This window comes from Camelus bactrianus, chromosome 26 (assembly GCF_048773025.1).
Source record: "Camelus bactrianus isolate YW-2024 breed Bactrian camel chromosome 26, ASM4877302v1, whole genome shotgun sequence".
NCBI lineage: Eukaryota > Metazoa > Chordata > Mammalia > Artiodactyla > Camelidae > Camelus > Camelus bactrianus.
This window is the reverse complement of record NC_133564.1, coordinates 11,506,617-11,520,611: the sequence shown is the minus strand read 5'-3', so window position 1 is coordinate 11,520,611 and position 13,995 is coordinate 11,506,617. Positions and strand designations below refer to the sequence as shown.

The 13,995-nt window shown below is 40.0% G+C and overlaps 1 protein-coding gene across 9 annotated transcripts in view; it reads right to left on the bottom strand.

Moving 5' to 3' along the window:
• The window catches only part of NEIL3 (nei like DNA glycosylase 3), a 357,474-nt gene that overhangs the window by 330,689 nt on the left and 12,790 nt on the right, over window positions 1-13,995 (bottom strand). The window lies entirely within an intron of this gene.

The window sequence follows — 13,995 nt, the reverse complement described above, 5'->3', positions numbered from 1 at the left end:
CTGAAATATAATCTATGTATAAATGTATCACTGTTTCTCAAGTTCACCTTAATTTTTTGGTCGCTCAAGTTTCTCACTCATTCCATTATCACTGTGAGAATATCAATACGTAGGCTTAAGACGTAATTCCAGTCTTGTCTCACAAAACCTTTTTTCCGGTTACCTCAGCCTAAAATGTGTGCCCTCCTGCATCACCAAGTCCTGTCCATTTACTTTGATTTCAAGGCAGGTACCAAAACTCTACTTTGGAATTTGATTTGTCATTTAAAGGTTCATAGTTTTGTTGCTGTTGTTGCTGACTTCATCATTGCATCAGAAATTTCTGAAGTCAGGGACTTCAGTTTCCAGTCCCCAAACTAACACTGCATTTTATTCATAGTGGATATTCAATCAATGATGTGAGGGGAAAGAATTTACCTTTATTGTGGATCACCCTTGCATCTGGCACCACGAGGCCCCAAGTATAGGCCATTGGATTAAAAAAGCCCCTGCTCTCACACAGCTTACATTTTAGGGGCGAGGGACAGCAGGTAATATTGGTGCTAATCATACCATTGAAACTGAATTTGCAACTAGGCGGTGGCAGGCAGTGTCGCCATGGAGATCCAGGCTTGGTTTTGCTGTCGTGGCCCTAGAAGGCCACCAGGAGGCCTGGAGAAGTAGATCAGGAGAAGACACCATATATGCACCAGAATAGAGCTGCACAACCAGCCGAGGCAGGCATGGGCTTGTGCGGCTGACCGCGATGGAGAGCGGTCAGGAGTCCCAGGCCTGGGCACCGAGCCGGAGAGTGGTGGGCGAGGAGTTTGGAAGGGGCTGGGCCAGATCAGAGGCTCTGGGGATCAGAGGAAGGGGTGAGAACTTTTTCTAAGTGTGAGGGGATGTTTTAAACAAGCCAATACCCGTCTCATCATCCTTTTTAAAAGCATCTTGGCTGCGGTGTGAAGAAATTTTATAGGTGGTTCCCTTAGACCTCTTGGGGCTGCTGGAATGAAACGTCATTGCCTGAGTGGCCTAAGAGAAGTTCTGGAGGCTGGAACATCCCAGATCAAGGTGCAGTAGACACAGTGTCTGGAGAGGGACAGCTTCCTCACTCACAGACGGCTTCTCTGTCCCCACATGGAGGAAGAAAACAGACATGGGCGTGGGGTCTCTTTTACAGTCATGGGGGCTTCATCCCCATGACCTACTCACCCCCCATGGCCCCACCTCCCAGGACCATGACCTTGATGGCTAGAATTCCAACATATGGTTTCCGAGGGGACACACACATTCAGTCCATAGCAGTGGTCATTTAAACAGGCCTCAAAGTGCACTGTTTTCCCTCCACTTTCTAAAGAGAGGAAACACATAACAGCCTTAGACTCACAGAACCAGTGACAGGCAGAGCTCTGATTCAAGTTCAGGGATGTTTAATCCAGAGCCTCTGATCTTTGATGAAAGAGGTCTTAATACTCTTAACTGATCACTTACTCCCTGTTATTAGTCAGCTTTAAGGTAGAGATGGACTTGATCTCACAAAGCACTGAAAATGCCCTTTATCCACGGCGTGCAGACAGACACAGGACTCAGCGGGGAACACGAGTCTCAGTGAAGTGCGAGCTCTTCACTCACACTTCCAGGCCGGCCTGCTGACCTCATACCTGGCAGCTGGGGACACGGGAGCCCCCAGTCCTTGACCAGCAGTCAGTAATGAAAGGCTCAGCCCTTGATCTGATACTTAACTACAAGCAAAAGTGAGCCACGCCTAATTTTCAAGGGAACATCTCGAATGCCTCTAAACGTTTAAGAAAAGGCTGTGTTTCCTAATTTTATTCCTGATACATCTTCTTGTAGCCCCATTTAACCTGCCTGTCACGTGATGGTTACTGCAGATAAAACATGAGGGAGTTCGTCACTCAAAGCGCGCAGCTTACGAGTATTAATGCACCGGGGAAAGGCGTTCAGCGCGTGCTTTCAGCGTTGGGCTCATGTTCACTTCCGAACGCAGTTAGTGTGACACTGATGCATTCGGGACTGCTGTGTCTGTACCACTAATGAGTCACTTTAAAATTTGGTTTTCTTTTTAAGAGACTCTCAGGCAAAATGGGAAGTAAAGATGCCGAGGAAAAAGAGAGCTAAGGGTCTAGAAAACAAGCTCAGCCTTCCTTATTGAATCTTTGATGAAGGGAACTGAGCTGAGATGTTTTGGCGCTGGCAGTTTTAGGGAATTCCACTTTTTCTTTGCCTTTACAAACTCGAGGAGCCAAGGCCACAGCAATTTCTGCCATGACGTTGCCATAGAAACCTGATGCACAGGGCTGTACCGGGTCCACACAGCTCAGGAGAAAGAGCCAGGGAAGAGCCACCACTGGGTGGACAGCGAACTGCACGCGGCTCCCCTCGATGCTGAGAGTCGTGGGCCTCTCGCTGCTCATCCAGCAAGACCTTCTAAGGCAGCCCTGGGAGGAGAGTCGGGCAAGCACATCTCCTTACTCTTCTCCTCCCGAAGTTCCCCCCAGCTCTGACCACTCTAAACTTTCAGATACTGGACTCCCACCTTTATGTTTTTTTAGAAAATCATCTGCACATAGCTGTTAAACACAAAGCATGCTCTTAATATCAGGCAAGAAGATTAAGACCAGACCCAGAGAGATTTCTGGCTTCAGGAAAACTGATTCCACAATCGGACCTTCCCCACAACAATCTAGGTCTTGACCCTGTGCCTAATGGCCAGTCTCAACCCCCTCTCAGGCTGGGATCTCCCAGAGGAAATCTTAGTGATCTTTCCTGCCTATTCATCTCCGTGGGGATTTCCTCAAAAGGAAGAGGAAATAGGGTCTTAATCACTTTCTTCCCACAGGCAGTTCCTTGCTGTTTCGCAAAGTCTCCCAGCTCTTTCCCAGCAAATGGTGAGCTGCTCTGGATTCCAAGGAGTGGAATAGCCAGCAACCTTTGTCAACGCCAGAAGCACCTTCCTTTGGGCTGACTGATTACAGCTATAACAACAGCAACAATAAAACAACGTTTAAATAAAGGGACTTTATTTTAAGTATCTTCAATGAAATGCCAGGTGAAAAACAAATATTTCTTTCAGAAAATCTACTCCTCTTCTTTTATTGCCTGTGTTTTGCCAAGAACATTTCAGAAGACACTCCCCTAAATAATTTTACCTTCATACTCGTTGGTTTTCCTTAAATAAACACATTAACCATAACTGAAACTGTCATAGGAAAGCAATGAGCTCTTTCATTTAAAAATTAACGCGAGTTTCCCACATAAATGTAAATCTTTAAAATGTGAAATGTCTATAACGTTGGCCCAACATTTGTAATCTTTTATGTAGAAAACAGTTTTTTTCACATTTTATCTATTTGAGGGTATGCATTTAGATTCTAGGTTTTTATTAGAAAAGATTCCTTATTTGGATATTCCCTTTATAATGGATATAATTCTGCAAATTTAAAGCTCTATAAATCTAATATTGTCCACTTTCATTATTGTTGAGGTCATAGGGTTCAGTCACTGAAAACAAAATCAATCCATCAGGCAAAAAGCAATTTGAAAGACAGTGCTGATGGATATAATCATACTTTGATGATTTTAAGAATCTATGACTGCTCTTCTCCACGTAAGTTTAGAAAAGTTTTTTCTCAAAATGTTTCAAAGAATAAGCAAACCTGACATACTCAGACTATGAGGAGTATCCATCCTTTTACGTGTGTTCACAGGAGCACGGCACGTGGGTTGGCACCCGGACCCAAGACAGGCAGTACTGATGTTACATGTAACAGTCTATAGGTCAGGGCCAGAACTAAGGGACTGACTATGAACAGGGAGAAGAGAGGACAAATGCAAGAGAGATGTCTGGAGCACAAGTACCAGAATTCAGTTATCGATTAGGTCACTTTGTTTAAAAGTGTCTTGTGTTGTTGTTTCAGCTATCATCAGTCAGCCCAGAGGAGTACACTCTGGTGCAGACAGAGGTTGCCTGTTGCCCCACTCCTCTGTACCCAGAGCAACTCGAGGTCTGCTGGGAAAGAGCTGGGAAAGTTTGTAAAAGGACGAGGTATGGTCTGTGAAAGAAGCAATCACGATCTCATTTCCTCTTCCTTCTGAGGAAATCCCCAGAGAGATTAGCAGGCAGGAATGATCACCAAGATTTCCTCTGAGAGACCCCATCCTGGCAGCAACGCACGAGAGCAGGGGTGAAGGGATAAAGTTGTCAAAGGATAACTCCCAGCTTCCTACGTGGGGAGCCTGAGAGTAAGGACATGAAACCGGGGAGAAAATGCAAGACAAGGCACAGAGAGGAGGCAACAACCGGGGAGATCAGGCGGGAGACAAGAACCATGTGAGCTGGGGACACAGGACAGGACTGGAAACGCTGATGCCAGAGCTGGCAGGGACGTGGTATTTAGAACCACAGGGCTGCTGAAATCGCCCGAGCAGGGTGTGCAGAGGCATGTGGCAGCTTGAAATGAAGTTGAGCTAATCCTGGCGAGCAGCTATGCCTGAGCACCTCTGAAGTCAAACAGTGTGGCCAGGCCTATTAGGGGTCTGTTAGTGCAGAGGAAACCAGAGGACACAGGCAAAGCACCCACTCTGACAGAATGCCACATTAGGAGAGGCAGTTTGCAGCTCTGCAAGACATCTGTTCCTTAGACCATCCTCAGACCCGCTCTTTGAACTTGTACCACCCATGCTCGGTAAATAAACGTGATGCGGCAGAAGAGGGGAACTGAAGGGAGACAATGGAAGGTTTGGAGGCTGCGTTCTCCACGTGGCCAAAGAGCAAAGACAAGGGACTGGCCAAGTGGATAAGACGGGCGGCTGTAATCTGAGAAGCGAACCAAAGTGGAAGGCTGCAGAGGGTAAAGGTTTCCTCCGAATGCAGAGCCCACAGTGTGGCCCTAAGGGAGAATGATGAAAGCTGAAGAGAGACAAAATGAGTCTGACTGGAAGAGACCAAGGAACGAAAAATTCAAATTCCAGTTGTGATTCACATTAACACTGAAACCTTGTAGATAATTCAGAGTTAACAACGAGAGACGAAACTGTGCATGGCGTTACAGGAGCCACGAGCTTCACGTGGCTACTGAGCACTTACAGTGTCGCCAGTCTGGGTTGAGATGTGCTGTGACTCTAAAATACACACCAGATACTGAAGACTTAGTACAATAAAAAGGCTGTAAAAAGGCATCCGTGTAATAACTTTATACTGATTTCAGGCTGAAATGAGACTATTTTGGAGGCGCTGAGTCAAATAAAATATATTAAATTAATTATTAAAATTAATTTCACCTGCTTCTTTTACTGGTTCTAAAAGTACCTTTGGTGGCTCACATTTGTGGCTTACATTATATTTCTAAGGACAGGGTTGATCTAAAAATTTTATGGTTTCATGTAATCACTGTATCCTTTCTTCTCGCTGAGTGATGATTCATGAAAAAGCCAGGGTAGCTTACTTTCATAGTTTTGATATAGAGCCTTATGATTAAGAAGATGCAAAGTTTTTAAAAGTGGACGAGGACTGGCGAGGACCGAATACTGGGGATAAGTTTCAGGCCTCTCCTTCCCAGATTCTGGATTTGGATTGGGGTGGGATTATAAAATAAGGTAGTCAAACTACAATTAACATTATTCTCCTGATTTCTGTTCGGGCTTCTCCATCCTGAAATAAGTTCCTACTTAGATCCTTTCTTACCCGGGAAGAGGATGTCAAGCTGGGTCATCCATCATATTACAAATGACTTTAAATATTAACTTGAGATTTAAATTTTTTAAAAAACTGTATTTTAAATAGGATATATTATTAAGTAGACACCACCCAATTAACCTGATGTAATAGAATTCATGTGTCTGATCTGGGACATGAGCTGATTTTTAAGCTGCAACCTCCAATACGACCAGTGTTTTATAACAACTCCCACAACTATTAGCCAAGTCTCTCGCTCACAAAGGACAGAAAGTGCTCCCTTTTTAATCACACAAACTTGCTTTTTCTTTACATGTCCTCTTCCATACTAAAAACAAGAAAGTATAATTTCTAAAAATAATAATTTCTTAGACTATTTCCTTAGTCATAGTCACTTTTTAAACTTTTAGACGTAATTACTCTTTAGCAATAAATTTTGATAAATTACGGCACAGTAAAAATCTAAAGTGACATTCAGCATCAGTTTGAGAGCAGGCCAAGGAGGACCCTGGGCCAAAGAGAAGCCACTGCTCGTGAAATAATATGCAGCTAAGGAAAAGCTGGACCAATACTACATAATTTATTACATCGTTGCTAGAGGTTGGCCAGATATTTGGCAATGAGTTTTATAGCAGACAGAGAACAGAGAGAAACGTAATCTGATGACATATTTATAGTGACCAAAAGATAAGAATAAACCAGCTACCCTGGCAAACTGTCTTTTTGAAACAGTGAGCCCTAGGAAAAACTGCTGCCATTCTCTAAAAAGTACATGCCACGTGATATTGTTTATTGAGGCCAAGAGGCAACTTAGTTTTAAAAAATCTGTAACAGAGTATCTGTATCTGTGCATGCACGTACACACACACACCCAGCAGTCTCCCTTAATCTTTTTTGTACCCTTACCTGGCCCCACAGGTGCTTGTCTGATTGTCCACATTTCCCTATTACATACTAGAGTTGGGCCAGTCTTATCATGGCTCTTCTCATTAAAAATTAACTTTCTAAACTAACTTTTCAGCACCCTGATCTCTCTAAGTAATGAATCTGAAAACCTGAATATTTCCTGAAAGCAATAAATGATAATAGGTTAATATGTTACCTCTCCTGAGAACTGTATGTAATTTAATGGCTTCTGGTTACATGCCACACCAGAGATTTTAAACTTTTTCTTTTATTTAGCAAAAACTGTTTTTTTTCTCTCTCTCTCAAAGAAAACCTAAGTGGAACTCTCATTTATCAAATGGACACAGAAGGAGCTGCCCAGCTCGAAGCACTGGAGATCTGGAGCCATCTGCTTTAGCTGTGCCTTGACCCTCAGTAGGATGCCCTCATTCTACGCAGCGCAATTTCAACACCACTGCCTTAAACAAAAGGGATGTTGGACACCTGTAACGGTAGTGGGGACGTAGGGGGTTATCAACCCCTCAGTCCTCTCCACCTAGAGAGCTGCTACTTTGCCTCTGGTTAGAAGCACCCCTAACTCCCATATTGTATAAAGTGTCTCAGAAATAGAAAGTCAGCGTGACCACGAGGAGGTACCACATTGGTGAGGGCACCTAAAGATGGCTGACGGGAAAGAGGGATGCTGCTACAGACAGAGGCAGGCAACTTGGCATCAAGAGCTCAAGAGATTCTCTAGGGGCAGTGTTTAAGAAACGGTGGGTGTGGCAGGACTCACCTGGGGATTCTGGTTAAAATGCAGATTTAGATTGAGTGGGTCTGGGATGTGGCACTGGATCCCAAATTTCTTACAAGCTCCTAGGTGATGCTCGGGCTGTTGGCTGGAAGACCACCCTTTGACTAGCAAGGCTTCAGGGAACCACCTCCTGGGAATACCTTATCTGGGGGTGGGAAGGTCACTGAAACATCTTCATATAAGACGATCTGTCAATCATGCTCCCTGGTATTTACCCAAAGGAGCTGAAAACTTAATGTCCACACAAAAATCTGCGCACAGATGTTAACAGCAGCTTTATTCACCATTGCCAAAAACTGGGAAACAACTAAGACGTCCTTCAGCAGGTGAATGGATTAATAAACTGTGGTACATCCAGACAATGGAATATTATTCAGCGCTAAAAAGAAGTGAGCATCAAGCTATAAAGACACGGAGCAAACTTAGGTTCATATCACTAAGCGAAAGAAGCCAGTGTGAGAAGGCTGCACACTGTATGGTTCCAGCTCTATGGCATTCTGGAAAAAACAAAACTATGAAGACAATAAAAAGCTCGGTGGTTGCCAGGAGAGAGGAGAGGCAAAGGATGAACAAGCAGAACATAGAGGATTTTTAAGTCAGGAAAATGTAATACCATACTTAGTACGGTATTATAATGATGAAGACATGTCATTATAAATTTGTCTAAACCCATAAAGTGTACAATGCCAGGAGGGAACCCTAGTGGAAACTGTGGTCTTTGGGTGATGATGACGTTCACTGTAGGTTTATCCTTCGTAAAACATGTTCCACGGGGAGGCATGCATCGGGGCAGGATGTCTCTGGGAAATTTCTGTGCCTTCCTCTCCATTTTATTATAATCCTAAAAATGCTCTAAAAATATTTTTTAAAAAAGAAAAAGTTCGTTGAAGACTACTGCAACCCACATAGGCAGATCAAAAAAAGGGCTCAGAATTTACCAGAATGAAAGTTTAGGTGACATCATCTCTTAATGAATCCTGACCAGCTGGGGGGCTTCCTGATGGAGAAACAAATGTAAAATGCAGAGAAAAGGAGGAAGTGACCAGTTATGATCATGAATCACAATATGCGGCAGAAATGACCACCTACTGGTTTTTTTTCTGGTTCTTTTATATGCCAATTTAGTTTCTGACTCTATCCTGTGCATCTACTATTTTATTTCAGGTGGGTCATTGGTAGGTAACTTTACAATTTAGCCTTTAAGTTATAAGGTATCAAATAGTGATTGTGGCTGGAGTGCAAGGACAACTAGAAATAAAAAACCATAAAACATACTCTTAAATTTTGCAAGCTGGAACTGTAGATTCAAGTTGATATGATCTTTAGTAGAATTATACACTGGGCAGCAATCATTATGAATGGGGAGGAGCAAGAAAGTCAGCGTAATCTAATTCACTTTTATAATAGAATGAAGTCCCCAGAGGGCTTGAACAATAATGGTAAATTGAATAATTCTTGACATAACTGTTCACAATCGTTTTATTTCTGTATCATATACTAGTCTCTACCAAAGGGAAAAATGTAATAAAAATAGTTTACTCCGTAACTTTCTCAAGGGTCAGACTAGCTTTGTGAAATATTGGGTGAAGCACAGATGGATCTGTATATAATGTGTATGTGGTCTATTCTGGACTATCTCAACATAGTATTTGTGGACAATTAATTTAGATTATTAACTTTATCTTTTGTTGTTATGATTGAGATTTTTAAACTTCAAATCACTAGCAACAAAACAGCTTCCTGAACAAAACAGAAAAATATCCACAGAAGGGATTGGGGAGAAAAGGACCATTACTGTTTCTTTGTGTTGACTTTGACAATAGCTTTCTCATGATCTAATTACTGAATGGTGTTAAAAAGTCTGAGGTGGTTTATATTTTTTCTTACTTTTTAATTACAGAAAATATCACATGCATACAAAGGAAAGAGAACAGCACAATGAATTTCCACCTTCCATGACTCAGCTTCAATAATTATAAAGATTCTGTTTTTCTTATACCTACATCTTGATTCATTTCCTACTTCCCACTCAATAATATCAACAGTAACAATGATCATGACAATTACTTTCTGGGTATGAATAAGGACTATTCATATTATCATTAGGGGTCTAATTTGGGTATAAGACACACACACACAAAGGCACTGAATCTTTAGCAGTAAAATTTTGGCAAATGGGTACAACAGCTGTGTCACCCAGACCCACTGTGCTACAGAACACTGGCATCTCCCCAGAAAATGTCCTGGTTTCTTTTCCCAGTTACAACTGCCTCACCACCAAGGACATTGTTTTGATTTTTCTCCTGCAATTAGCCTTGCCTGTTCCAGAATTTCAAATAAATGAACCATAGAATTAATTTTTCGAAATTGTTTTACATTGGCTCCTTTCGTTCAAAGAATGCCTGAGGTAATCACTCACGCTGTTCCATTGATCAGAAGTTCATGCGTAACGCTCAGCAGAATTCCACTGTACAAATATCCTGCAATTTGTTTATCCATTCTCCTAATGACAAATAATTTCCTAATTACTCCTTTAATTTCTTCTTTGACCCAGGAGTTATTCTGAAATGTATTCTTTTCTAAATTGCCAGATATTTCGGCTTTTCTACTTTTTTAGATATTAATTATTAATGATTTCTAATCTAATTCCATCATGGTCAAAGAACATACTCTGGAAGGTTTCAATCTTTGAAAATTTATTGAAATGTATTAGGACACTTTTTTAGGGCTCAGCATATGATCTACCTTGGTGAATGTTACATGTTTACTTGAAAAGAATTTCCATTCTGTATATGTTGGAAATATCCATATATATATCTACATGATTAATAGTGTCAAAATAGTGTCAGGCCAACATAATTAATAGAGTCAGTCATTCACATCCTGTATATCATCACTGGTTAGTTTTGTCTCCTTGTGTCTACTGGTGGTGTGGGAGTCTCCAACAATACATGTGGATGTGTCTATTTTTATTCCATCATGCCACTTCTTCCTTCATGTATTTTGAATCTCTGTTATTAGGATCATATGTATTTATAACTTTTATGTTTTCCTGATACACTGCACTGATAGTTTTATCATTCCAATGTCCCTCTTTACCTTTGGTAAAACTTGTCATCGAGAAGTCCATTTCCCCCCACATATCATATAGTCACTCCAGCTTTCTTATTATTAGAGTCTGCATGACATTTTTTTTCCAAATTCTAATTTTCACCCTGTTTGTGTTTGTAATTAAATATGTCTCTTATAGGCAATATATAGTTGGGTCTTGTTTCTTTAATCAGTCTGAAAAATCTTTGCCTTTTAATTGGAGTGTTTAATCATTTACATTTAATGTAATTATCATTATGATTTGAATTAGGTCTGCCATTTTACTATTTGTTTTCTTTTGGTCTTAATTTGTCTTTTGCTCCTTTGTTCCTCATTTTCTGGTTTCTTTTGGGATAATTCAATTCTTTTTTGGTATTTCACTTTGATTTCTCTATTAGCATTCGGCGTTTCTTTGGAGTTTTTAAAAGTAATTGCTCTAGACTTTGCAATATGCATCTTTAAATGAACACAATCCACTTAGTGTTAATATTGTACTACTCCACATAAAGGAAACTTGTTACAGTATAGTGATGTTTACACTTGTTCTTTGTGCTCTTCTTGTTATATACGCTACAACTATCCACATTATAAATCCCTCAATGTTACAATTAGTGCTTTGTTGAAGAAATTAAGAAAATAAAACATGACTGTGTATTTATAGATTTTTAATTTTTATAAAATATTTAACTACATATTGACAGCTCCAGTGATCTCCATTCCTTCCCTCAGATCCAAGTTCTATCTATTGTGTTATTTCCTTCTAGCCTAACAAGCTTCTCCTAGTATTTCGTACAGTGTAGGTCTGACTCATTTTGTCTTTCAAGAGTAGATACTCCTCCAGTTTCCGTCTGATTTTGGCAGCTCTCTCAGTGACTTCAAATACTCGGAGGTTTTGAGGGAGTAAGGGATGACACATTTTATAATTGTTATCTGCAGCTGGCTTAGTCTGACCAAGCCACTCCACCAGTACTGGAAGCTGAAACCCACACTGTTTATATTTTAACACACTAAATGGTAGTTCTATTCATTCATTGAAGAAACACTTATTAGAACTTAAAAATGTGCTGCACATTAATGAAGGCAAAGCTTATTCAAGGAATTCCAAGTGATTTAATATCATTAGAAGACAGAGTGCAGTCTAGGGGAAAAATAGCTACACAAACACGCATGCATTTTCTCTCAGAGGTGATAAGGAACTGTTAATGGGATTTAAGCAAAAGAGAAACATAAGCAGGTAAGAATTTCTAATATAAACTAAATAAAATGATGCTTTGTTACCTAGAAAAAAAAAAAGAATTTCTGCGAGACCAGTGGCATGGATGAAGAAATTTACAGAGTAAAATCTATGGGTAAAAAGATAAGCTAGATTACTCACAGAATTCATGTGGGTTCGAAAGGAGGAGAGGAAACCAGGTAGGAGGCAGAATCTGAGGACTGATTTGGTTATTGAAAGTAAAGGTGATCTGATGACAGATATTGATCTCAAATTTGATCATTAAAAATTAACTTAAGTTCTGAGTATTTGCTTCTTCTAAGCATTACTGATACAACTGTCTGAACATGCTGGTACATTTCCTCGACACATATAACAGGAGATCCTGCCATCCGCTGTGTGCAGAGGATATCAAGCAAGTAGGGACACAAATATATCATATGATCAGAAGCCTAGCATCTCATTTTAGGAATTACTCCCTGGAGTTGTGGTTCTTAATCAAAGCTGCTCATAAATGCCAAGTATTAAAAAAAAATCACTGATATTCAATCCCCACCCCCAGAGATTCTGATGTAACCAGTCTGGGGTTTAGCTTGGGTATTGGGGGTTTTTAATCAGTGTTTCTGAAACTTCACTGTATACCAGATTCAGCTGGAAGACTTGTTAAAGATTGCCAAGCCCCACTCCCAGAATTTCTGATTTAGTAGGCAGCTAGAGTAGGGCCTGAGAATCTGTATTTCTAACAAGTTCTCAGGTGATGCTATTGCTGTTGGTCTGGGGACCAAACTTTGAGACACACTGTCCTAGAGAGAATCAAAAGTCCCAGTAGGCAGTTAAAATTAAATAATGCCATAAATTAAATAATGCCATAGGTGCCCTACTAGTTGAAATAAAAATTGCTTTGACTGACATGAAAACAGATTAATTTTGAATTTACTTGCAAAAGTTTAAGTGACAAGTAAGTGATAGAAGCCATAAGGACAAAATACAAAGCCCCAATAAAGATACAGAAGGATCAGTAAAAGAATAATAAATACAAGAGACTGTATTTAAGAAAAAGTTGAATGTAAGCTATCCTGGTGATTAGAGTTGAGGAGACTATCTTTCAAAGAATGTCACTTGGCGCTCTTATCTTCTGCAGAGAATAATTCAAGGTGAAATGTAGTTTGAGACGCTGATGAACAATTTTGACAAATGTAAGAAATAATTCTTCTCAAGGACGGTGATGAAAGAAAGCTGACCAAGGCTGTTTCCAAGGCAGGGTATCTGTGTATCTTCCTTCTAGAAGGATTTGAATATATATTTTCCTGGAATCTGTGTGTGTGGTATCTGCAGTTCCTGTCCATGTTTGCTCCTTTCTTCCTTCTAAGTGAATTTAGGAGCTCACGTTACACAGGGAAAAGAAGTGAGTAGGCACAGGCTAAAAAAATTAATTCAAAATTATAAAACTCATGCCATATTTTTCTGCCAATCAGTCATCTTAAAGGAATTTTTATTTGCCAGCTTAACTTTGGCTTGAACTAATTTACAGACGTTCAGAGTTATTAATGCCTTCTTAGATATGATCATCATTTTTAAACATGACAACATTGTGAATTTCTCTCAAAATAAATGTGATTTTACTAAACAATAGATTACGGTAGGAAAAAAATAAGGTAAACCGTAATTACTCATGTATGCTGTCAAGTCTAAAGGACCTATTCAACACAAACAGCAAGTGATGTTATCTCCAGTATTTTACAGTGTTCTTTCAGAAAAGAGGCATTTCCTGTTATTTCTTTTGCAGCTTATCTGCATCCTAAAACATAACAACTATGGGTGAAATCATTCCAAGTCTGAAACAGCTATATATTTATATGCATACCATTTTGTTCTAATGAAATTCCTACAAATACTTCGTTGTTTTCTTTAAACTAAAACCTCAAAAATGACCTGTGAGAAAAAACAGCTGGTTAAATATATTCTGTCAAGCATATTAAGTTTGTATTTAAGCACAAATAGCCATTTGACTGGCTACAAATAATGATCACTGAAAGTAATTCACTCAGCTACATGTGACATTTATTTCACATACTTTCTATTCTTTCCTTCTTAGTCATTCTCCATTATATTTTCCTAAGCTTACTTTCTCGTTAATTGATTTTCATTTATATGCTGTTCAAATACTATAAGCTGACATAAGTTCTGTAGGGAAAAAAGTGAGAAAAACAGATACTGGATATATAGATGGATGTCCATCCAGATAGATGGCCATGCACAGATGGATGGGAGACAGTGAGTTACAGAAGAGAGAAACAAAGAGGAAAGGTAGGGGGG